Source organism: Panthera onca, chromosome A3 (genome assembly GCF_046562875.1).
Source record: "Panthera onca isolate mPanOnc1 chromosome A3, mPanOnc1 haplotype 2, whole genome shotgun sequence".
NCBI classification, from domain to species: domain Eukaryota; kingdom Metazoa; phylum Chordata; class Mammalia; order Carnivora; family Felidae; genus Panthera; species Panthera onca.
In genome coordinates, this window is record NC_138341.1 from 1,786,349 (window position 1) to 1,812,099 (window position 25,751).

The 25,751-nt window shown below is 58.8% G+C and overlaps 1 long non-coding RNA gene across 1 annotated transcript; it reads right to left on the reverse strand.

Moving 5' to 3' along the window:
* Positions 1-2,066: 2,066 nt before the first annotated feature.
* LOC132688573 (uncharacterized) lies at positions 2,067-6,135 on the reverse strand. Its single transcript, XR_009614587.3, has 3 exons — positions 5,466-6,135; positions 4,271-4,387; positions 2,067-3,152 (listed from the first exon to the last, which is right to left on the reverse strand). It is a non-coding gene; the product is annotated as an uncharacterized LOC132688573 (long non-coding RNA).
* Between the last annotated feature and the right edge of the window lie 19,616 nt (positions 6,136-25,751).

Consider the following 25,751-nt stretch of genomic DNA (forward strand, 5'->3'; position numbering starts at 1 on the left):
TACTGACATGTTGAGGCAGGTGACTCTCTGTGGGAGACGGTCCTGTGCATTGTTGGACGCTTACCTGCATCACAGGATGCTCCCACCAAGGGACAGCAGCGTCCCACAAACTGGGACAGCCTAACATACCTCTAGACGTTGCCAAATGTTCCTGAGGGACGAAATCACCCCTGGCTGAGAACCAAAATATATTGACGTCTTGGAGCCACTTATCAGACTGACTTAAGGGCCATGTTTCCCATTTTGGCCAATAAAAAACCTGTCTCAAAACACCCAGGGCAGGTTCCTAAAAACAGTTTTCTAGAGGCGCCTGGTTGGCTCAGTTGGTGGAGCATCCGCCTCTTGATTTTTGCTCAGGTCGCGATCCTGGGGTCATGGGATCGCGCCCTGAGTGTGGCTCCACACTGAGCGTGGATCCTGCCTGAGATTCTCTCCCTCCCTCTCTCTCTGTCTCAAGAAGAGAAAACCCCACAGATTTCTAGTCTCTACCCCAGATCTGCTTCACGAATTCCTGGCATCTCTGCCGAATGGAATGCCCGCACGGTTGGACAGTGTGACTGCTGGTTTGGTGACTGCAGCACTGGAAGACATGACAGGGCGGAGTCTTCCTTGGCCAGGGGTCATTGTCATTCCCTGTATGGAAGGGAGACACATCAAGAAAGCACACCTTCTATCCCCCTTCTGCTGTGTGCTGCCCGTCAGCACAGGACGGGCAGCTCTTGGGAGGCAAGAGGGGGAACAGAGGTGAGCAGCATTTCCAGGCCGTTCTGGAGGGACCTGGATGCTTTCATTCATTTTCAGGAGCGCTCGCCCCAAACGTGTGGTTTCCAAGATGCTTAGAACACCCAGCATGGGCTGGGAAGGAAATTGTATCAGGATGTTTTCTGCCACGACAAACAGAAAACATACCAAAAAAAAAAAAAAAAAAAAAAAAAAAAAAGGCAATGCACAATATATAAAACGATAAAGCTTAGTAATTATTCCGTGTGACCACCATGCTGGTCGCATTGCAGCTCCGGGGTTACGGGTGTGAGACCTCAACGATGCTCTGAGGATGCCGGCTCTTTCTGCCACCTGCGGTGTGTAGCCTGTCCCCCCAGGACGCCCCTGCTGGAGGAGGCAGGGAGTCCAGAGCGGTCCAGGTACCGCTGTTGATGGCAATATCCAGAAAGCTAAAAGGGGGCACGGATACCGTGGCACCTCCTTCAGTCTTCGGTGACAGCCCGGCACAGAAGTCTGCCAGGGGTTCTGCCCCTCTTGGCCAGATTTCCTTACGACCGAAGTCTAAAGCCCCCTCTGGCTGAGGGAAGGGAATTGGCTGGGGCGGACTTAGACCACCGTGATTCACCCCTGGGGCTGGGGAGGAGTCTCTGTGCCCCAGAACGTGAAACCAACCCGCACTTTCACCAAATTGGGGATCTCTAAGCAGGAGAGGACAAGGACAATAGCCACGTGGCCGGGGTGTGGCATAGAGACCAGCCTCCTTGCCGAGACCGGCTTCACATAGTCCCCCTGCCCCCAACCTCAGCACATTCCCATTTCCGTACATGGACGCTCCTCGTCTGGGAGGGTAAGTGATCTTCCCAGATGATACGCAGCTAGTAACTAAGGTAGAGCTAAGATGTGAGCTCGGGTCTGAGCAGCTGCAAATCCCACAGCAAAGTGTGGACCGACAGGCACGCATTGCACGTGGGAAGGTACGCATGAGCTTGCTTTTATTTTGGTGATTATGGATTTCCTAGAAGAGGTGTCTCCAAAAAAAGCTAACGAGCAGATCAAACTCCCATAGATAGTATTGCTTTAGACTAGGGTTCGTTTGTAAAACTTAATTTTAAGAAAAATGCTGGATGAATAACAGAACGGCGACGCATGGATGTGAGAAAACGGGAAGCTGGCTCACAGGTACATGCCAGCGAAGCCGAACAGTCTGCCTCCAGGACAGGAGCCATCCTGACGCCAGGTCCCAGAAGGACATGGCTAGGTGAGTCATTGTCTTTTTGTAAGTTTATTTATTTATTCTGAGAGATAGGGGGCCTGAATGGGGGAGGGGCAGGGGGAAAGGGAGAGAGAGAATCCCAAGCAGGCTCTGTACTGTCAGCACAGAGCCCGACGCGGGGCTCAAACTCCCGAACCATCAGATCGCGACCGGGGCTGAGATCAAGGGTCGGACGCTTAACCAACTGAGCCACCCAGGCGCCCCTAAATAAGTCATTTTCAAGTCTCCGTAAGGGGGAAAGGAGAATGTGGGATTCCACCGATGGATCCGCACCCCAGGAGACAGTCTGCCCTCAGCGGATTCACCGTTCACAGAGATGCTGGATGTCGAGGGGACCAGGGACAAGGAAATCAGAGAGAGGCCAAACTGGTGGTCCTTTGAGAAAGTGACTTCTCTGACCTGGTACTCAAAGGTGACCTTTTCCACGGGCCACTGCTCCTGGGGACACAGTCGTGGAGGTAATGACTCCAGTCGCTTCTCCACTCTGCCTGGCCCTGGGCCCCATTTCCAGGACACACAGAGACCTGGGAGGCTTTCTCCACCAGCCCACGTACTCCGTCCTCAGACCTGAGATGCGCTCGGGTCCCCCCTGCTCCTTCCTCTCACTTGGGAAGCAGTTGAGCGAGGGCTATGATAGCCACATACATAGTCACCAGCTGAACATGTACCCTGTGCCGTCTCACGTCTAACCCCAAACAGCTTCCGCGCCCCCACTTAGATTGTCGGGTTCCCTGGTTCACGTCACGGGCTCCCAGGCCCGGGTTGGCTGTCCCCCGCGTGTGGGCGGACACGTCCCGTCTGCTGGGAGCCCTGGGCCCCCCAGCGTGGTGAGCACATCCGGGGAAGGTCCACACCTGCAGGCCCACGTTCCAGGGACTCTGTTGAAGGCCGTACGTGAGGTCGGGTGGCGTGGACCCAGGGGCGGATGAGTTCCACGGTTCGGTGCGGATTCTGCCCCTCTCGGTCACTGACCGGCCACATTACCTGTCACCGCACATCGTGCTCCTCTGTTGTGTTTTGCCGCATGGTACGCTGATTGGACTCCAAACAATAGCTGATTTTGGATGAAAACACTCTTGTATTTTCAGATGAAATAATATTAATTTGGACAGTGAGCATCTGATCAGAATTCCTTGTAAATATTTAGATCAAGCGCCTAGGGAAGAAAGAGACCCAGTTAATTGTAATTAATCGTGGATAATTCATTACTTACCGTACATATCTCGGCTGGAGCTCCATTGGGCTCAGAACCCTAAAGGGGCTGCAGACTCCGAGCTGAACCTGACTGGAGAAGGGTGTGCCTCGTCTGTGCTGCCTGACAATGACGGATGGAAACGCGGGGACGGCCCGCTCCCCCGCCCCCGCGGAGCGCGAAGGAGAACCAATCACCGTCGCGGGTGGGTTGTAAGTCATCTTGAGATGCAGCTCCAAGCACAGAGGTGAACAAAGGACCAGCTGCACCGCCACAAAGTCTCCCTTCCGATCTTCCGTTTCTGCTGAGTCTTGACAAGGGCCGTCTCATGCCCAGACCTCCGCCCCCCTGCCCGCACCAGGCGGCCCCCGGGGGTGGTAGGACAGAGCAGCGTCACCCGTCACCCTCGGGGCGCAGGCATCCGATCCATTAACGGCAGGAGTGACGGGTCTGAAGGGCATTGTCCCCAGCGGCTGAAGGAAGGAGGCCCCGGAGTGTGGTCACCGCATCAGTGGACGGCTGAGGGGAGGTCCGCAGCCGCTCAAAGGGGCCGTGGGGGGACGTGGGGGGACGCGGCCACGCTGCCCGGGAAGAGCCCAGGGGCCGAGGGGTCTTGCAGAGAGGTCTCAGGAGAGGCAGCGTGGTGTCACCTCAGGTGTGAAAGGGGGGCCCCGGGAACCACGGCCGGAGGGCTCGCCCCGAGGACCCCCAGAAACCCACCTCTGCCCTCAGCCCCCACGTAGCCTGTTGGCTCCGCCGTCGGCACTCGGCCAGGCCCCTCCCTCCAGCGCCCTGCGCAGGGTCCTGGCAACAGCCTTCACCGGGTCTCCCCAGCTCTGTCTCCTCTTCTAGTCCATGCACACAGCCTCCCATGACTACGATGCAAGCCTCCTCACCCTCTCCTCTTAAAAACCCTTCCATTCCTTCCGATCTCCTCTACTAAGAAGGCCAAGCCCCCGGTTCAGGCTCACAGAGAAGGTCCCTGAACACCATGTCCCCCGCTGGGACCCCACCCTTCACCACCACGCCCTCCGCCCGGCAGCACCCGATTCTGAGTCACTACCCGGGGCTCACAAGCGCACCTCGTATGGATTCGATCCTCCTTACTCGGGACTCCGCCCGTAACGTACAGATTTTCCAGCTCACCAAAGTCTGGTAGCAGCCCTGGGGTCAATACACACGGTGTTTCCGTGGTCGTTCTGGAGGAACACAGACAGGCGACAAACTTGAGGGGTTGGCCCGTGTTCCCGGCTGAGATGAGCAAGATAACAGTCGCCTTCCTGTCCCAGCTCCCGTCCTGTAAACCAGTGTCCTTTTGTGGTCTATCTAGTGCCACGTTTTCCACATTTTTGTGCTTTTTGTCGATAACTTCGCTGCTTTAAGTGGCCCCGTGTTAGGCTGGAGTACTGGCTGGTGTTTGACCGTGCTGCCCCCGGATGTGGTGACACATTACTCTGGATGTTTCTATGAGGAGGTTTCTGGATGGAATTACTGTTCAAGCTGGTGGACTACAAGTGAAGCAGATTGCTCTCCCTGCTGTGGGTGGGCCTCTCCCAATCAGCGGAAGGCCTGAACAGAACAAAGACTGATCTCCCCCAAGCAGGAGGGGATTCTGCAGCAGACAGCAGGCAGACTTCAACCGCGGCACGGGGTTTCATTGGGCCTCAGCCTGATGGCAGGTTTTGGACTTGCCAGCCTCCGTAATCTTGTGAGCCGATTCCTTAAAATAAATATTATTCCGCATGTGTGTGTGTGTGTGTGTGTGTGTATGTGTGCATCTCATCGGTTCTGTTTCTCTGGGAACACTGACTGCACTAACCCCGTGTTTCCCCCAGGGGCAACGGTTCAGCATGCCCCAAGTCAGAATCGGTGGCCACTTCATGGAACACAACTACCGTGGACAGAGCAGTCGGCAGCACTGTCCTCCCGGCGGCTGCCCTCCTCCCACTTGCTCACCGGGTTGTGGTTTCTCAGGTCGTATGATTTTTCTAAGCACCCCTCGCCTCCCCCCACATGGTGATGCTCTCCCCGGCCCCCTGGGCCGCCTTGGGCCCCCAGGACCTGATGCCTCGCCTCTGTCACACCCCACACAGGAGAGACACCTGAGCGTTTGGAGAGCCGCCTGTCCCCTGTGGCACGGCCTCAGGACCAGCCAGACTCCTGGAACACAGGGGGCTGTGGGCGGTGACGTGATGCACGGCCAGTCAGAGAGGCCGCCGTTCCCTACCGTGGGGATCACGGGCCCTCCAGTGAGATACCCGTTCTGTGCACACATACGTGTGTGGGGAAGGTCGCGCGAAGGCCCTCGGACAAAAATGCCCACCTCCCGTCACAGTGTTGGAAACACCTGAGTTAGTTCTCTTGATTTTGAGGACGATGGCTGCAGTGAAAACAGATATTTTCTGGGCCGGGAACCATGCAGAATGCCTCCCGTTAGCACTTGGCTCCTCAAATTAGCAGGCCCGAGCAGATGAGTCCCAGCGAAGGCACCTCGCGGCTCATACGCCAGAAGACGTTGCCAAAACTTGCGAGCATTTGGGCTCAAATGTCCGAGGACTAGAGCATTTTGAGGATAACCTGGCAGGGGGTCTCCAGCGACGGCCGCTGCTTTTCTCCTCCGTGCTGCATCCGGCCGTGGAGCCGCGGAAGAGACGTTTCCGGACCAGAGTCCGTGAGTGGTGGAACCCTCTGGTGCGGTGGGAGAGTGGATGTCAAGAAAACAGGATTTGGTTCGCTTGCGCCCTAAAATCACTGTTACGGGTCATGCCAGCTGTTCAGAGAGGCAGTGTCGTCTGCAGGTGAGGAGGGCCCTCCTACAGCAGGGGATGAATGGGGGACCCGAGGCCCCGGGTCCCTTCCGACCCTGAGACTGGGGACGTTTCCCAGCTCCCTAAACACAGTGCCTGCACCTGTCTGAGCCTCAACACGTTGCCGCGGCAGCCTGTGCCCCCCCGCCCCCCGTGGCAGAAGCGAGTGTCTCGGGGGAGAGACACGGCCAGGCCCGCTGGAGCGGACGGCGGGTGGGGGGGACCCCCGGCACCTTGGCGCTCACCCAGCCCCTGGCTCGGCCGTCCAAGTGCAAGCAACATGGCCCACGTCGTATTCCACCCACGTGTCCCGTCCGACCTTCCCGACTCGTTTCATCCTCTGGCCCAAAAACTTACATTGACATTGAGGACGATTTTACAGGGCCGGCGACAAGCTTGGGCAGTTTAAGAGTTGTAATGAAAAGGTCCTCCAAACACAGGCTCTGGTCCTGGGCCACGCCTGCACGCACACACGTGAGCTCGCCTCTCTGCCCTCAGGTCCCCGACTGTAAAACACACACACGGACATGGGGTTTGCTGGGACACAGACCACTTTGTACGCCAAGCCAGTAGGAACCACTGTGCAGATGTCCCCTCGTTCATGGAAATGGAACCACGTCGGCTCATTCCAAGGCCTCTGGTCCACGCACAGAACGCCCCTTCCTGGCAGATTCTCCACCCACCTGGGGTGGAAGCCTGGGGCACAGTCACCCTGCATTTTTACATGGTGACCAGCGTCTGTCATATTTCTTAGACTTAATTCACACCTGGCCAACTTAACAATCATGTTGGGAGCTTTAGCGTCTTGATGTCTGACACTTTTAAGAATCCAGATGTCAGATATTTTTTGCGTTTTGAGAAGCCTTGCTTGATACATTAGTTTACAGCTGGGCTCTAAGAAAATCTCAAGAACATTCCATTTGTTTGCAAGTTTTCCTCTGCCAACTCGTGGACCCCAAATGGAGGTGATGACTGTATCCCCCAAGAGTGGAGTTTGTCACAACGCTTCCCACTAGGAGCCGCTGGTTTCTGAGTGATATCGGTAAAAAGAATAACCATAATAATGATCAAGGTCATCGCTTTGTGAAGCGAACAGCCATCGGTAATACTGAAACACCAGGTAGGCTTCGATGACACTGAGGGAAAACCTTATTACAGCTCTGATTAACTGTAATCTGATGTGCGCTACAGAGAGGTCGTCTGTGGAAATCACATGTCCTGCAGACACATGCACTTTAGGCTAAGTCCACCTGCACCAGTTACTAAGATACGACCCCGAAAACACTGCTTGTCTGTTCCAGCCTGCTTCCTGTCTTGAGAAAACGTGGGGTCAACACCATCACAGACATCGGTAAGCTTTAAAGGGCTTAACAAATGTAGAGTTCCAAGCTCCGTGACTGGCACATCCTGGCACGTCCAGAGGATTAATTCCCCGTCCTCTACGCCAAACACGGAGAAGCCTTTACAAAAGCAAAGTCTGAGCATGCTCATTGCGCACGGCTCCAAAGAAACGTCCCCTCCAAAAGTAGGTGGTGATACTGATCTTACGGGGGCCTCGCCATCTGTGTCCAGAGCCATCAGGGAAAAGTGAAGGGGAGCCAGGCGCCTTGTGCTGGATGGAGCTCCTGTGGGGTCATCTGGGTGGAGGATGGAGTATTCCGAGGGGCCAGTGCGTCTTGGTGGGTGAGGACTGCGGAATCGCCATACCTCGGTTTGAGGACGAATTCTGCCACTGACTAGCTGATAGTCTCGGGCAAATCACCGAGCTGCGCCCACGCCTGAATCTTCTCACAGGATTTGTGAAAGGATTACATCAGTGTAAGCGTGGATAGTGCTTGGAGGGAACTTGCTAAGATCTCGTTAACACTAGCTATGTGTCCATTCAGGCGTCGGGAGGCTCCAGCCACCCGCCTGTTCATATAAAGTTCCTGGAGCACAGCCCTGTTCGTTTGTTTACATGTGTCCCCGACAGTTTTCACAGCACAACACAAGAACTGACACTTTGAGATCACGTGCCCACAAACCTAGGATGTTGGATATCTGGCCCTTTACTGAAAAAGACTGCTGCTCCCTTGAGATGGTTAATTTCATACGTCAACTTGACCGGACTGAGGGTGTCCAGATACTTGGTCAAACGTTATTCTGGATGTTTCTACAAGGGGACCTGGGATGAGATTAACATTTAAATTGATGGAATGAGTAAATCAGATTGCTTCCCCCCCCCCTCCCCCCGGTGTGGGTGGGCCTCATCCAATCAGTTGAGGAAGTGCTTAGAAGAAAAAGATGAGCCCTCCCCACGACTGAGAGAGAACTCTCCAGCAGATGTCTCTAGACTTCATCTGTCACATCGGCGCTGCCTGGGCCTCCAGCCTGCTGGCCCAGTCTGCACGTGGGACCCGCCAGCCTCCGTAACTTGTGTGTGCCAATTCCATATATACATACCTCGTTGGGTTTGTTTCTCTGGAGAACCTGTCCTCAATTTATCATGCCTTAAGTCTCCATTCACAGGGAGGGCTCAGGATGTGGGAACACAGCCCTGAGATTGTCATAAAGGATCTCTTGTCTTTTAGGACCCCCGGCCAAGGAGACTCGAGGCCACTGCCGTCCCAAAGGATGGAATCCCAGCTGGGCTGGACTCATGGATGGTGGGGGAGGGGCTTCTGTCTGTCCCCACACGTGACCTAGATACCAAGGACATGATGCCCTTCAGATCCCACCTGCTCTCTCTTTCAGTCTTTGGAGCTGGGAATTAAATAAAATTTGAGGCCTCAAATATTCTTAATTAGTTTGTCTAATTATCACATTAACACTTACTACTTTTTGTAAAAATATTTTAGTTTTTATCATCTTTTGTGCCATTATTCCAATTAATTGTGTTGGAAATGCTCAGCCTGAACATCAAAGGATAAGGTGCTACTTTTTGAAGTCGTGTTGTTTGATAACAGAGTCTTCTCAGATTTCAGCATCTGGAAATGGGTCGAACTATAAAAATTTTATATATTTGCGTGCGGATCACAATATATCCTGTGCACGTAAATGAACAGATGTGACATGTCTGTGCCATCGAATTTCTAGCTGATCTGGAAATACCCATTGATATTTTTCATCATTTCCCTTCAACAAAAGTCTTAAGGTTGTGATTTCACCCGGGCGTCCAGAGATCACTGGGCGTCCTGGGGTGACGCTAGGAGTGACTTAGTGAACAAACCGCCAGGGCACGGTGGCTCAAGAACAGGTGAGCCTGCACGTGGCAGGACCTGGAAGGCCCACAGGCCAGTGGGACACGGCCCTGGGGTCTCGGGCTGAGGCGACTCAGCCGCCTTCCCCCGTGGCCCCCAAGCTTGCCGCGCCCTGTCTCCACAGCAGTGGGAGGGTGGGAGCATGGGGGCCCAGAGCGGCTCACATTCCATGAGCCAACAGGAAGTCAGACCGTGTCACCTCGCTGCAGGAGAAGCTGGGAGGCCTGGTGTGGTTGAGCCCGGGAGGAAGACAGCATGAGTGTTGGCGAACAGCCGGGAATCTCTGCCAGGGCTGCTGAGCCAAACCGGGGAGACAGAGTCTCCCTTTCATCTGATGAGAGGAGGAAAGGAGTGTTTTCATGGTGCGGAGAAGATCGTGCCGAATGTTCAAGCGGGCCCCCGAGACAGGTACGTCAACATCAGCGCCCGGCCGGCGGTGAAGCTGGGGGCGGACTGAGTGAGTTTAGGGGCCCCACGACACTTCGAGGTGTCACCGCAGGAAGTGATGACGCTAAAAGTCCTGGATCAAAGTCACGCGTGTGCTCATTCAGGCGTGGACAGGCGACTTGAGTGTGCGACACGGCTCTGGGTGGCAGAGACGGAGCATGACCCCCTGTCCTCTCTCCTTGGGGAGGAGGACAGTGCGGAGAAGTGACCCCCAGGCCCACGGCGAGCCGGGCACGCCAGGCACCTGCAAGGTACCCGGGCTCAGGGGCGAGTCGGACTTGGTGAGCAGGAGGCGGGAGGAAAGGGGACACGTGAGGCCAAAGGGCCTGGGCCCGAGTCCCGCCTCTGCCCCTTGTTTCTTGTGTCACATGTTCACTCCACAAGCTTCTGTTGTGACACACACACCACGCTCCCAGAACTGAGGTCGAGACCCCCGTCCTCTTGAGCTTCTGTCGCAGCGGGAAGACAGACGGCAACAGGCAAAGTAAACGGGAGACACCAGACTACCTGTCTGCTGGAGGGGAGGCCCAGGGCACTGGCAGGGAGCCCGCTTCGCGAGCGAGCGTCGTCTCTGCCAGCCCGGCACGAGCTCCTCCCTCGCCTCCTTTCCCTGCACACGCGCACTCTCCCCGCACTCAGGCCATGCACGTCCCGGCACCGACCCGTCAGAGCTCTCATCCGAGGGGCTCAACTCCAGGACAACGCAGGCCACGGCCAGGCCACGGCAGTCCCAGCTGGGACCTTTCCCTAGGACGCCGGGGAAGCATTTCTTTCTACCCCAGTTGCTAAGCAAACCTGCAGCTGCGGACAGCCACCTGTCCCGAGCGCATGGAGAAAGTCCCTGCCCCAGGAGGAAGCCAGGCCGGGCCGAGACGTCAGATGACGAGTGTCTCCATGGGGCTATGCCGACCCCCACCCATCTACCGCTCCCCAGTCACGGGGGCCTGCGAATTCCCATTTTCCTTAAGCCACTTTGGGTTGTGGTTTTATAATTTGCAAGCAAGAAGCTTCTAATCTAGCCAAGGGGAAGGAGATTGGCAGGCGGTGGAGACAAATGAGAATACTCTGGTCAGGGACGGCCTCTGGGAGGGGACATTTGCTCTGAGGGACACTGGTAACAGTGGGACAGCCACGTGCCGAGCTGGAAAGGGAAAGTTCCAGCGAGGATCCCCAGCAGCAAGCCCGGGAATTAGGAGAAAGCTGGGCACGTGGGGGGCAGAAGCGAGCCCAGCAGTGAGCAAGGAGCCAGAGGAAGCAGGCAGGGGCTCCCGCTTCATCCTGGGGATGGAGGACAGGCACCCAGGAGCCACAGGCCCAGAGGCTCATTGACACCATCGAAGCATCGCGGTGACAGGGACAGGGGCAGGGACAGGGGCACCGCCTCCCAGATGGGACAGCCACTGCACGAGGGCTGACCCCAGCTTGGCCGGGGACCGGACGTGGTGGGCACCCTGGGGACAGACTCAGAGCCTACAGACCAGCCCCTCCCTTCTGTAAGACCCGCTTTGTTACAGACTGTGAGTCCTCAGTTCCTGTGACTTCCTTCCAATGGTCTTCGTAGCTGCCGCAGTTCTCATTCAAGAATCTCACATCTGATTCCGAAAACAAAATAATAAACACGCACCAAAAGCTTTGCAGAAGCATATACTTAACCAAGTGGTTTCCCTTTATAGATTTCTTAAAACTTTTCAGGGGGGCGCCTGGGTGGCTCAGTCGGTTAAGCCTCCGACTTCGGCTCAGGTCGTGATCTCACGGTCCGTGAGTTCGAGCCCCGCGTCAGGCTCTGTGCTGACAGCTCAGAGCCTGGAGCCTGTTTCAGATTCTGTGTCTCCCTCTCTCTCTGACCCTTCCCCGTTCATGCTGTCTCTCCCTGTCTCAAAAATAAATAAACATTAAAAAAAAAATTTTTTTTTAACTTTTCAGGGATTTTTTTTTAAGTTCTTTTGTAATTAAAAAAAAAAAAAAAAAGCTATTTTTAACCGAATGTAAATACTGGTCATTTTTGTTGGTTCAGAGAGAATTTTTCTGAACGAGTCACAATGATTTTCCCGGAGAAGGTGCCTCATCGGATGCAGGGACCAGAGCCCGGCAGTGTTGATGCTTAGTCCTTGATGAGGCTGCCACGTGCCTGGCCCACATTACTGTCCACGGCTGCTAGTAACCAGTCTGTACCTCTGAGGACTGCTAGAGAAGGTTATGGCAGGAAGCTAAGAGCCTTGGGAAGGTGCTCTTTATTTAAAAAAACATTTTTTAATGTTTATTTTTAAGAGGGAGAGACAGAGTGTGAGCAGGGGAGGGGCAGAGAGAGAGGGCGACACAGAATCCGAAGTAGCTCCAGGCTCCTAGCTGTCAGCACAGAGCCTGATGCGGGGCTCGAACCCACGAACCACGAGATCGTGACCTGAGCTGAAGTCGGACGCTCAACCGACTGAGCCCCCCAGGTGCCCCGGAAGGTGCTCTTTTCATAAAGACCATATTTGCTCTCATGGCAGAAAATTCAGGAACTGCAGAAAAAACCGTAAAGAAGAAAATACAAATTACCCATGACCCAAATCCCACATAACCCTAAGTCCTGAGTCTCACGGCCCCCGACTCCTGTGGGGTGAGAGTGTCATTAATGACACATCATAATAAACGGGGTCACACTCAGATGTGCAGTTCGCCTCTTCCGGGGCATGCACCCAGCTCACGATGGTGCCCCTGTTCGAGAGCCTTTGATCCTCAACAGGGACAGGAGTCTCGAGGACACATGCCTGGCCGCGGCCCTGCTGGCTGGACGGTGCTGGGCAAGCCTGACCCACGCGGGGCCTCGTCACATTCTCTCTCGGCAGCTCCTACTGGGAGCCCGGTGACGGCGGGATCCCTCCTCTCTCACACCCGCAGGGCCTCGGAGAAGCCAGGTCCCAGGGAGACAGGGACACGCGGACAGAAGGGAGACAGACGTGAGATGACACACACAGGACCTTCCCGTCGCCTCCCCGGTCTGGCCCACCTGCGTTTGCCGTCCCCGCCCATCTATGCCTCCATCAGCTGCGCGGGCTCTCGAGAGACTCTCCGCAGCCGGGAGAGGGTCGCGTGCGCCCTGGGAGCGCCCCGCATGGCAGGGACGCCTAACCGTTGCTGCCGAGAACGTCCACACTCAGCCGCCCCCGTGGCTCCCCATGTGGAGCCCACGCACCTCCAGCGACCCAGCGTCCTTCTTCCCGGGGAACTCTCTCTGGGTGGCGATCGAAGAGCCTGTGCTCAGAGCGTTTCACTCCACGGCCAACGGCCACTCCGCCAAAGGATGCAGGGCCAGCCGGGAAGGTTTAGGCACTGGAACGTTCCCTCTGGCTCTTCAGAGTTGGGGGGCCTATCAGTTGTCTGCCCAGTCAGAAGCTTTCAGGGAATTTTGAGGCGCTACCGCTGTGAGCCAGGCCCCGTCCTAGACCCAGAAAGTCAGAGATGACGGTGCTGCCTGGCCCCAGGGAGCAGGGCTAGCAGGAGGCTGGTGGGGGGGGCGGTGGGGGGGGCTTGTGGTGGAAGGTCTGGGGTGGGGCTGGGGCGAGAGGCTGGGGACCGGGGGAGGGGGCTCGACCCGCCAGCTGAACCCTGGACCCCCCTGCCTGGCAGGCCCACTGAAGGTGTGAGCGGGGCCCCTGCCCTCTCAGTCACGGGTCACCCGCATGCTGGGCAAGCAACGGCCGGCACCCCACAGCCCCGCACTGACCTTGGGAGTGTTTCCCTCCCAAGTCGACTGAGGCAGGTCTCACCCCCGCCCTTCATGTCCTGCTGGCCCAGCACCCTCAGCCTTCAGCCCCAGGTCAAGTGCGGGCCTCTTAGGGCTCCCCGCGAGACACCCCGGGAATCGCGAAGGGATGACCCCTTTTGCACTGTGTCAGTATTTCCAATAAACAGCCCTTTTGTCTGAGGGCTCTAAAAGGTATGGTTAACATCATTTCCTTCACTTTTCTAGAAATGTCGTGTTTACAAGGCTATTTTGGCAAGAGCATGATGCAGGCTGACTGGGACCCAAACCTGCCACGCTGCTTCTGGACTTTTGATTAGAACTGCCACCAGAACACAGCCAGGCCACCGGCCATGTTGGCCCGACACCATCTCTCGGGGGCTTTGATGAGACACGCGGACATGTCCTGGAGGGAAAGGAGCCCGTCGACTCCGGTGCTGCTGAACCCGTTCTACACCTGGGTCTGGCTACCTCTGTCCAGCACCGGGGAGGGTTACTTGCTCTTCAGCTGTTGCTTCGCCTCTTCCAGGAAGCCCTCCTTGCCTTCTCTCTCCACCCGTTGTCAATGGCGTTGAACCACTCTTTCTCTGAGCTACCATTATACCTTTTAAATGTTTGTGTTATTTTGCTTAACATAATCTGTTTATATACCCCCTTCTCACACAAAATTATCATGCCCTTGAGGCCGGGAACCAAATCTGACTTCTCCTTGCAAACCCCGTGCCACCCCCCCCCCCCCCCCGCCAGAAGGGCGCATGGCACCCAGGAGGAGGTCCTTTGGTTGGACTTGACTTGATGAGGTTGACACCTCCTGGGTTCACACCTCCATGTGACCCCTTTGCCTCGTCTTTGGACTCCACCTGGTGACTTTTCTAATAAATAGAACAGAGAAAAACCAATTGGCTGTCATTTCTGAGACGAGGTCACAAAAGACCATGACGTTGGTCTTTCTCACCAGCTCCCTGTGGCCGTGGGAGTCCTGGCCCTGGGGACGTCAGCCGCTGTCTTGTGAGCAGAGAGGCTCCCACCACTGAGGACTGAGGACCCCGGGCGGCAGCCGGCCGGCCCCAGAGGCCTGCCCAGAGCCGTGTGAGAGAGCCCAGACCAGGGTCACCCCGCAGCCCGGCTGACGTCCTGCCTGTGACCCACACAGACCCCAAGAGGGAACCCGCTGGGCCACAGAAACTGGAGACACTACATACTTTTCCTTTCAAGCCACTAAGTTTCGAACGAATTTATTATACAGCCGTGGTGATGGAGGAAAGGTCCCCCTGTTAGTTCCACGCCTGATGTGAGGACGTTCGATTGACCAGGGCAGACACAGGGCAAGAGGGGGCCGTTCAAGGCCGCTGAACTCCCACGGCTCTCGAGACTCTGGGACGTGAAACATCGCCGACCTCCAAGCGGCAGCGTCTCAGGACAAATAAAACCAGGCCCTGACCACCTGCAGTCCGTTCAGCATCATGACGAGGAGCATACGCGCTCCAATCCAAGTCCCGCGGGTCAGGACGCCGTGACGGAGTGTGACTTTCCCTCAGAGGCGTCTGCAAAGTCCAGACCTCAGCTCGCAGTAAGAACAGCTCCAGTCAACGTTCGAGGAATATTAACTACTAACCACTGGCTCACAGGCCCTCTGTCAGCAGCCGGGGACAGAAAGACAGAGAGACGCCACCCTGTCTACTCGAGGGACATGAGGACAGAGGCCCAAACGGCCGAGACCCAGAACGATCAGTAACCCCAGTTCCGCTGCCTTCCATGTTCAGCAAACGACGCGCGTAAGAGGTCGTAGGGACAAAACCAGTAACACCGAGATAGACTTCTGCGTGCGATGGTGTTTGTCAACTTGGAGGGTGAGGGACCCGAGCCGTGGTATTAGCTACCTGACCCTCTGAGGACGGCTGGGGAGGGACCTCGTTCTCCCGGCGCTGCCCTCAGAGGTGACGAGGGCCGCGGAGACTGTGCGTATGAGTCGGAGCGGAGTTTCAGAGGGGACGTGGCTTCAGGAATTTCGGGGTCAGAAGGGACAGCGGCAGCCGTCTAGGCGGGCTCTCCCCTGCGACTTTGTGTGTGGGCGCGTCCCCGGAGAGCCGGCCTGCAGGCCCCTGGACTCTGGCTGTGCGGCCGGGGAGCCCGGAGGACAGGCCGCCTGAACCGGCCTCCCGCTTCCCTCCCTCCTGCCTCTCTCCCTCCGGCCTGTCCGGGGGGGGGGGGGTGTGCACGTCCAGACTCCACACACTTTCCTCCCCGTGTGACTACTGCAAACCGCAGAGGGGGCTGGGGAAGGGCGGACTCTGGGTCTGACGGCGGCTGGGCCCGGCAGCTCTCGCAGAGGCTGGGACCCCACCCCACCCCGCCCGCTCCGCCTGGGTTCTCATGTCCCCAGCACTCCTGCACGGCGTGTGGCACCTAAGAGGACTTCTGATGGTCTGGCAGGACTGGCCGCGAGAAAGCGCCCTTGTCCCTCACGTCCACGTGAGAACTCGGGGCCGGTCTGTGCCTGGATCAAAGCCTGGGGGACGGGGCCCAGGGGATTAAAGGACCACACCTTTCCCATAATGGGGGGGCCATTACCTACCAGGCAGGACCCAGCACGATGCAGTTAGCAAACCTCCACTGGTGGGGATTTCGAGCACATCCAGGACACCTGGCCGAGGGTGGGGAGGAGGGTGTGCACAGGGTCGGTGGGGGGGGGGGGATCCTGGGGCCACTTCTGTGACCCCGGGAGCAAACACCCGGTGGAGCTGCCCTCTCCTCGTGCCTCAGGCCTCCTCTCTCTGAGAAGAGCGTGGGGTTCGGGGAGAGACTGCTTCTTCCCGAGGGCGTGACTGGAGGCCGGGCAAGACAGTCCTGCCAGCGGTGGCCTTGGCCCAACCGTCCCTCTGCCGTGCGGGAGAGCGGACGGCAGGTTCCCAGGACGGCGTCTCTGGGCGTGAGACTCACCCCCTGCGGCTTCCTTCCTCCCGACTGCACAGTCAATAACCACAGTGACAGTGGCCTTCCAGTGTCCTCCCAGCTCCTTCCTATTTCTGAGTAGCTTGTGAGCACGACAGTCCGGAGCTGACATCAATGAGGGGCTGCCCCTGTGCCCCCCCCCCCCCGGGCCACCCCCTCACCTGCCCGATGGCGCCAGAGAACGTCCAGGCCCCCACGGCCCCAGTAGCGTGGCTGGAACAGGAGACACACAAACGTCACCTGTACCCTAAGGTGGGGCACGGGGGCGATGACAACGATCGGCCAGGACCCTGGGGACCCGAGACCCGGGTCCAGACAGCGGCCAGGGCCTTCAATCTCTGCCCTGAGCCTCTCTGTCCTGCCCCATGAAACCAGGTCGTTAGGGTCCCAGTGTGGCAGGGAAGAGACCATGCGTATTCCTCTCCTCTCCTCCTCAAAACCCCCCGCAGCCATAAAGCAACTGCTACAGAAGTATAAATCCACAAGAGAAGGGGAGGGAGGAGAGGGACGGGGGGATTTCCAGAAGATGCTCTCCTGCCTGACAGAGGGAGGAAGGGACACTGAGCCCCCAGACAGACCGGGGTGGGGGGGGCCCTGGAGGCAGCAGCGGGGAGGCGTCGGGAGGCAGGGGCAGAGCCCTGCACCTGCTGTGCTCCGGGACTGAGCTGTCCCTGTGACCCTGCTGGGGAGCACGGACAGGTCCTGCCCTTGCCGAGCTCTTATCTATATAACCCAGAGCAAGGACAGCATCGAGGCGCTGATCGGAGTGGGGTTCAAAGAGACGACGAGGCAAGGACAGGGGGACAGGGGTTCAGGGCAGGGGGCCTGGCCCCCCCGGACAGCGTCTCCATGTTTATTCCAGATGAGCAGTCAAGGAAACCCTGCCCGCGAAGGGGACATTTAGGCGGAGGTCGGGGGCAGGAAGAAGCCAGGGAGGGAGGAGAATTCCAGAACAGGAACAAGAAGCGATGACCCGAGGACACGCAGCAGGAACGTGTTGGGTGTGCTCCAGGGGCCTAAGATAAGGGGGTCTGCCACCACTTTTGGTAGAGGAATAAATCGCTTCACAGAAGGTGAGTTTGTCTACGAGAGCCAAGGGTGGGGCTGGGCCGGACGGCTTTGTCAACCAGGGGCCGAATGTCACAGCAAAGGGAGAGGAGAAGGGGATCCGACGGTCCCGTGATGTCCTGAGAAGACCCCTCTGGCTGGCGCCCGAGGACGGGGCGCGGGCTCCGGGTTCCCACAGAGAATGGCCCGGAACATCTCCAGCCACCTCTCGGGAAAAGTATTTATTGAAAGGTCAGGCTAAGTGACTGGGACAGCAGAAGGAGGTCAAGGAGCCAGCAGTTTGGAGGACGGTCGTCGGGGGTTACGGGACAGCGGCTTAGACTGCGGTGGCGGGTGTTCTGGAAGGGGGGGAGGGGGCGGTGCAGGCAGGTGTCTCGGAAAACACGGCGTTCTGTCTCCGGAAGCGGATGGACGGGGGTGCCATTTACGGAGATGGAGAACAGGCGGCTGGAGGGGGAGAAAAGTTCCGTCCTGGGCACGTGGCCTGTGGCACGCCTGCTGGAGCCCACGTGGATGCCAGGTAGCTGGCGGGGAGAAACCCACAGTGAGGGTCAGGGGTCCCGGCGGGGAGGCGGAAAAGACCAGCCGGGGAGAAAGAAGGCCGCCGGGGAGCATCCGCCCCAGGAAGGACACAGCGCCCAGGACACCAGCTTTCCGGAAGGCGTCGGATGGAAGCCGCAAGGGCTCCTACCTTTCGTGCCTCACAACCCAAGCCGGAAGAGGCCACGGTCCTCACTGTGACAGACACCCTCTGCGCCCGGCAGCGCCGCCCCCGGGGAGCCCGCCGGGGGAAGCGGGAGAGGGAGTGTGTTTCACGCTCCTGGGGTCCCTGTGGAGGGACGTGTCCTGAGCACACGCTCCGCCTTCTCCCGGCCTCCCGGGGGCGTTTGCCAGCAACGATGAGGCAGCCGAACTGGGCTCGGCTCTTCCCTTCTCCTCGTGGGCCCCAGCCGGGCTGCCCCGACTCCGTGAGGCCCGCGCGCCCCCTCAGTGGGGCGGGGAAGCCGCCGGATCGGTGGTCTTCCCGGAAGCCCCCTTGACAAATACACCTCATGCCGAATCCTCCCGTTCGGCTGCTACCAGTGATAAAGGTGCCGTTTGCCTCCAAAATTATTTCCTTACTTGTTATTTCAGTGTGTTTAGAATCTAGTTGGGGAGAAACGCAGTATTTATTGGGAGCTCCCTCAAAATGCCAATAGAAATGAAAGGACCACCATGTAAGGACATATCCGACCATAAGCGTATGTCGGATGAATTAATAATGTACAAAGCTTCTCATTAGAGTCGTCTCGACCAAGAATTGGAAGTGAAGTGAATCCACATCAATTTCAGAGAAGCTGGAAACAATGTGTCACATCCGTACCACCAACCGTAGGAACCCTTTCAAAATAATTAGCTGTGCGAAGTAATTTGACGGGATTTCCGCAAATTATTTTTCAACGAGAAAACAAGAGGCCAAAAGTATGTACTAATGCTGCTTTGCATAAATAACTCAAGCAAATATGTTGTTTGTGAATATGCGTTACACGGGAGGAAAGCAGGGGAGACAAATCGGGTCCTCGGCCGCCGCTCACCGCCGGGGGAGCGCACACGGATCTCCCCACTTGCTCTGTTCTGTGACGGATGGAGAGTCAGAAGTCATCATTCAGGGCGGGCGAGTCTAGTAACGGAGACAGACGTATATTTAAAGACACAAAAGTAAGCACCAAGAGAAACAAGCAAATAAAAACGCGGCGATGATAACGAGTAGAAGGGAGACAGGGAAGGTATTTTTAAAATACGCCGTCATCATTTCCGCGCTGACAGCAGGAGCCAGCGCGCTCCCTCGAAGGAACAGAGGACAAGCGCTTTCTGCTGAGATCCATTGAAGACCAGCTCGGAGGAAAGGCCTCAAAAAACACCAGAAACGCAACTGGACGGTGAAACAGCTGGTCACTCAGTAAACGGACAAAGGTCTTGAACAGACGGTCTTCCCGGGAGGAGCCACAAACGTCAAGTGAGCAGAAGAGACACCCTCGGCCACCGGCCAGCGACGCCTCGCCTGGCTCCTCGGGGCTCGAACCGGCCGTCGGGGACCCGCACGCGCTGGCGGGAGATCGGAACACACAAGCCTGCGGCCGCTTTTGGAAAACCGCCCGGTGGCTCTTCGGACGGTGACACGCGGGCTTCCCGAACGCCCCAGCAAGTGCGCACGTGGTACGGTGAGCCCTCCTTTACGATCAGGAGGAGTGGAGTGTGTCGCTCGGGCCGTGAGTGCAGCGGGCCCCGTTGATGGAGCCTGGCGGTCCCCAGACCCTCCCCCGCAGAGCCCTGCCCCCCAGGGAGGCTCACCCAGGACACCTGCTGCTTAGCAAGCTGGTTTCAGCCGCGTGCTGAACGTAACTTTCTAAAACTAAAGTGGGGGGCGCCTGGGGGGCTCAGTCGGTTGAGCGTCCGACTTCAGCTCAGGGCATGATCTCGCGGTTCGTGGGTTCGAGCCCCGCGTCGGGCTCTGTGCCGACAGCTCGGAGCCTGGAGCCTCTTCGGCTTCTGTGTCTCCCTCTCTCTCTCTGCCCCTCCCGCGCTCACGCTCTGTCTCACTCTCTCTCTCAAAAAATAAACATTAAAAAAAATTTTAAACTAAAGTGGTGCTGCCTCACAACTCACCTGCTGCCAGCCTCGCAGAAGCAGAGCGTGCCTTCAGAAACAGTGCAGGGGGCCCTGGGTTCACTGGGAGGGACACAGGGGGCCCGTCCACCCCCGAGCCTCCACATCTGTGGACCACCGGGTCTCTGGGCTCCTTTCCCTCAGGAAACTTGCGTTTCATCCCTGGAGGCCACGTCCTGCATGGGGGACACTCTCGTGTGCTCCAGTGACAACTTTCTGGGTACCCTTAGATCCTGAGGCATGAGGACACTCCAGAAGGTGCCCGGATGCTGGGGCCGGCCAGGTCCGAGGGGCGAGCCGCACACGGCTGTCACCTGCCCGCAGACACGCTGGGGCGCGGAAGGAGACTCACAGGGCGGCCCGGAGACCTCTCCCAATATCCGAGCCGCCATCGTAGAAAAGAGGGAAAATCATTTGTGTGTGGAGCCCCGAGGCGTGGAATTAGAAATGTGGGTGGGAAATGCATGAAAGCCTGCCTGGGAATCAGCAGAAGCAGCCCTTGCTGGCCTGAGAGCTGCTGGATCAGGGGCGGCCCTCGGGGGGGGGGGGGGGGGGGGCAGGCCGGCTCCCCCCCAGTGCTGGTCAGGGGGGGACGGCCAGTCCGGGGCACGCGGGCCGTGGGAGCCAGGGCTGAGGCCACCATCGCCGCCGCCCCGGGGCCCGTTTGCCGTGTCTTTCCTCTTTCAGCCCAACCCCCTCCCCGCAGCCTCGATTCACTACACTGGGAGCGTGTCTAGACGCCCTCTGCAAAGACCAGAGACGGGTCTCCGTGGCTCCTTAGAAGTCGTGCTGGAGGCCCCGGAGGAGCTGAGCTGAGCTGAGCCGCGCCCTCAGGATTCCCGGGTTCCTAAAGGGTGTGTGGCCCCCACGTCTTCCTCAGCATGGGACTGACGCCCCGATCTGCCCTCAGCTTCAGTGAAGCCCCTTGGGGGAGCCAACCGGACTTCAAACCAGGGGTGCTGGACGAACACCTTGGGGTCCCCTGAGGCCCAGGTCCCCCCCCCCCCCCCCGGAAGCCCTCTGTTTCAGTCCCGAATCCCCGCACGTCACTCGCTGTGCACCTGCGGGCAAGGTCCTGGGCCTCTCTGTGCCCGCGCCCCCCTGTGCGGGGCACCGGGGGACAGGCTGCGTGCGCTGCCCTGGTGGGCACCTGTCAAGCGCGGGGCTGGAAGCGGGGCCGCCGATCTCGGGTTTTTCCTCCTAGCCGCGCTGCCTGCCGACGGCAACACCCACGCTCCGCGGAGACTGCCACATCCTGGCCCCCTCTCCCTCGTTGCCATGGCAAGACGAGCGAGAGCAGAGAGCCAGGCTCGCGCACACGGTGTGCCGCTCTCCCTCCCCCGGGGCTCCCTGCCAGCTCCAGGCAGGGGGGCTGTTAGCACGGGGGGCCACGGGCCCGGCCACCCCCTCCCCCTCGCCACAGCCCGGCCCCACCACCCCCCCGGCCCCCGCGGAGCCCGTGGGAAGCACGGCCTGCAGACCCCGGTGGGCTCACTGCCGAACGTCCCCTTTGTCTGTGTGAGTCTCTCCCAGAAAAGGTCCCGGCCGATCTCAGGTCGGCCTGAGCCTCAGCGACGCAAGTCAGGTCACCTCTAAGGACGGCACCGGGGGCCGGGAACACCTGAGCGTCCGGCGTGGAGACGAGGGGCTGAGATCCGTCCAGGCACAGGGCACGTCGGGCGGGCACTCGGTCGAATCGCTCACACACGTGCGCTCACAAAACCCAGATGACGAGCCGAGAATAAGAGAACATATCGTTCCCACTGTATGGATAAGTAAACCGAGGCTCTGACAAGCAAGAGACAAGCCTGTGGTCAGACAGCCCTCCATCCGGACCAACGCCATCAGTCCAGGAACGCAACCCCAAAACTGCCTCCCGCCGCGAGCTCAAGCTCTGGTTTACAGCTCTGCTTCCCAGGCCTCCAGGCCTCCAGGCCTCCGTTGATGGGCTGGGCTGAACACTGGTCCCCAAAGACAGCAGGTCCAAGGCCCAGAGCCCACGGAGGTGGCCTCATAAGGAGAAAGGGCCTCTGCAGGTGTGAGTAAGGACCTTGGCCTGGGGAGGTCGTCCTGGCTCATCAGGGCGGGCCCCGAATCCAATCACAGTGCCCTTCGAAAAGAGAAGCTGAGGGGTTCAGCACCAGAGGAAGCCACGTGAGGACGAGGCAGAGACGGGACGGACGGGGCCACGAGCCAAGGAAACCTGGAGCTCTGGGAGCTCCCTGGGGCTCTAGGAGGAGCGTGGTGTTGCCGACAGCTGGATTTGGGACTTCTGGCCTCTGGAGCTCTGAGAGAATAAATCTCTGGTGTTTTCAGCGCCCCCCTCCCCCACCGTTTGTGTTGTCACAGCCTCTCCTCCCCTCCCGCACAGTGTAGGAATAAAGGTGCAGACTGCGGGGGAGGAGCTCTCCCCACGGGACTCTTCTCGGCCCTCGTGTGCCCGGTGGACCCGAAGACAGGGATTCCCTTCTCCAGTGTAGACGTTCCTCTGGGCTCCAGACACACGTACCCCCAAACCCACTTAACCTTCCCGGTTAGGTGTCCCCATCTCAAGTCCGACACGTCCGAAAGGGGTCCTCGTTCCCCAACACGCCTTCCCCGGTTTTCTCATTTGCCAGTGGGCGGGGGCACGTCTCCTGCTTTCTTCACACCCGGCAGCCGTCCCAGGGACCAGTGATGGTGACCCCGCCTCCGTGGCCCATGCCTGCCTCCCCATCCCCGGCCTGGTCCAGCCGCAGCCACGCAGAGCATCCCGGCGGCTGCTGGAGAGCAGGCCCAGAGGCGGGCAAGGGTCGACAGACTCCTGCTCCGGCCCAAGTTGTGGGGGCAGAGCATGAGGACCCAAAGGGACAGGACCGTCACCCGCCGGCCGGCTGCTCCGGGAAGGCAGGGAACACGTCAGCCCGAGACCTCAGGGCGAGTGGCTCTCAGGGACCAGACCATCCACCAGCTCGGCTCCCCGACGGCACCCGTACGACATCTGGCAAACGGTATCTTCCCAGTAAAATCTGCTGACTGTGGGAGTGGGGAGGCCCTCAGGGTGGGCTGGGCTCCAGCTACGAGCCACCATTTTCGCCACCAATCCCGAGGCTCCGGAATCTGGATGACTCCTCCTGGGACCACCGGCACGGCCGGCCGCCAGGCTTCCCTGGGGGTCTTTACTTCCTCGCACCTGAACCGGGTGGTTCGGGGGTGACCGGGTGGGCCTGATGACCAATGTCTACACGTGCCTTCCCCGTGGCCCCCGGAGCCCCCAGCGTGCAGCTGGTTCTCACGGACACGTGGCCCCCCCGGGGGAGCACCCGGCCCGGGCGTCACCTCCCTCTCTCAGAGTGGCCCAGCCACCCGGGTGCAAGGCAAGAGGCCACAGGCCCCACCCCTGGAAGAGTGTCCAAGAACCGTCTCCTGGCCTCTCAACAGCTGTCGTCAGGAACCCAGGCAGAGGTGGCGTGGACACCTGCGTTCGTGCGGCCGTACCAAAACGGCACACAGGCCGCTTCAACAGACATCTGTTTTCTGGTTCTGGATGCTGGACGTCCAGGACCAAGGGGTCCACAGGCCTGGTTTCTCCTGCGGCCCCTCCCCTCGGCTTGCAGATGGCCACCCTCACCTGGTCCTCCCCAGTGCACGTGTGTGTCCTAACGTCCTCTTCCCATGGGAGCACCGTCGCATCGATTGGGGCCCACCCTGAAGACCTCACTTGACCCTAATTAGCTCTTTAAAGACCCCATCTCCACATCCGGAGGTACGTGTCTTCAGGACTCCAACATAGGAGTTTTGTTGATGGGGACAGGATTCAGCCCTTCACGGTGCCTGACATGTGCCTCCGGGACTGAGACGAGGCCCTGGTCCTCTCCAGCTGCCCCTCTGTTTTCGGGAGGGTGGGCGCCGATCCCAGGGTATCTGTCCTCTGACGCCGATGGAGAGGACGGTGCCTGGAAGGGGCACAAACAGGCCAGGAGTCAGAGTCTCCGCCCAATTGCGGAACCACCGTAAAAGGAAACCGCGCCCCCCTTCCAAGTATAAGCTGAGCCTGGTGCAGGCTCTCGCCAGCAGCTTGCCCTGTGGGGTCAGAAACCCTGCTCTGCCCGAGCTTTCAGGGTCCCGGGTCCAGTGCAGGTTCCGGGCAGGAACCTCACATCCCTCACTCAGCTCTTTGCTCCCCAACGACATGCAGACGGCAGGTGCAACAGCATCCGCCGTGCACGGACAACCTCAGGGCGGAGCGCGGAAGCGGGCCCCGCGTCGCCCTAACCGTCAGAGAAGCGGCCGTGCCCAGGTCCTGTCTCCCAGAGCCGGCACCCTGCTTCCTTTGACTGCTTGTCAGTTACTTGTCCCGTTTCCATAAAAAGACAGACCACAAGTCAGCAGGACGCCCCAGAAAACCTTGGCCTGTGTGTGTGGGATTTTTTTAACTACACATCCCCAGAATCTTAACATGCAGGCTCCTTCTAACAGACATAAAAGCAGCCCGATCTCCTCTTTTTTAGATCTGCGAGCACATGGCACATCCGCATGCCCGCATCTGAGACCGGGAACTCTGGGCAGCTGGTCCCCGCAGTGTGCGGGCTGGCAGGGCCGGACGGGAGACAGATGTGTGCCAGGCCCAGCGTGGGACGCCTGTCAAACTGTCCTCAGAGCTCAGACTCACAGAGAGGCGAATTCTGCTCTGTGGCAGGGGAGCGACACACGGCGTCCCTCCTACGTCCTGCCCGAGGGAGTGCAGCTCCGGGCAAGGCCTCAGTGCTCAGCACCCTGCTGTCCTCCCGCTAAGGGTGGGACGTCCCCCCGCTTTGCTGACAGCAGCGCTCTTCCTTAAGATCACCACCATTTGATGGAGTCCGTTAAAGCTTGCCAAAATTAGAGGTCACTCTTAAAACTTTAGCTTCAAGCTCTAAAACCGTCTGCTAAATTTAGACATACTTCTGATGAGCACCTTAATTCTCTCGGAGAACAATATCGGCTTCAGCGGGAAGAAGGAGCAGAGAGCTGGTGCGCCGGCACAGGGAGCGTTCCGGGCGGAGCTCACAGCACCCAGAGCGAGCCTCACCTGCACCCCTTGCACTGGGGCACCTGCCTGGTGTTAGAGGAACTCGCCATCCAGTAACTTGGAGATGATATTTCAGACTTGCTGAAAGAAAATCTGGATAGTTCTGCTTGGGGTGGAGGGGGAGACATTTTCTTGGCTTGGGGGAGGGGGTTGCAGACCAGGGTGCCTGCCTAGTGGCAGGGATGGGTCCTGGCGGCGGGCTGGCCTGTGGAGTCAGCTCAGCACCACATCCCCCACCCCCCACAGCATGCCTGGAAGGAGCCTTCACACCAGCCAGGCCCAGCAGAGGTGAGGAAGGGGGAGAGGCCCTGGCAGAGGTGAGGAGTGGGGAGAGGCTCCGGAGGAGGTGAGGAGGGGGGAGAGGCCCCGGCGGAGGTGAGGAGGGGGGAGAGGCCCCGGCGGAGGTGAGGAGGGGGGAGAGGCCCCGGCGGAGGTGAGGAGGGGGGAGAGGCCCCGGCGGAGGTGAGGAGGGGGGAGAGGCCCCAGCGGTCTCCCCAACGGAGGTGAGGTGCAAGGAGAGGCTCGGGGACAGGGAGAGGAGGTGGTCTGGCCAGCACTCTGAGGCAGGGGGCTTCAGGGCAGCCTGGGGACTGGGTTCGGCCCAGAGGGGGTCAGTGGGAAGCAAGA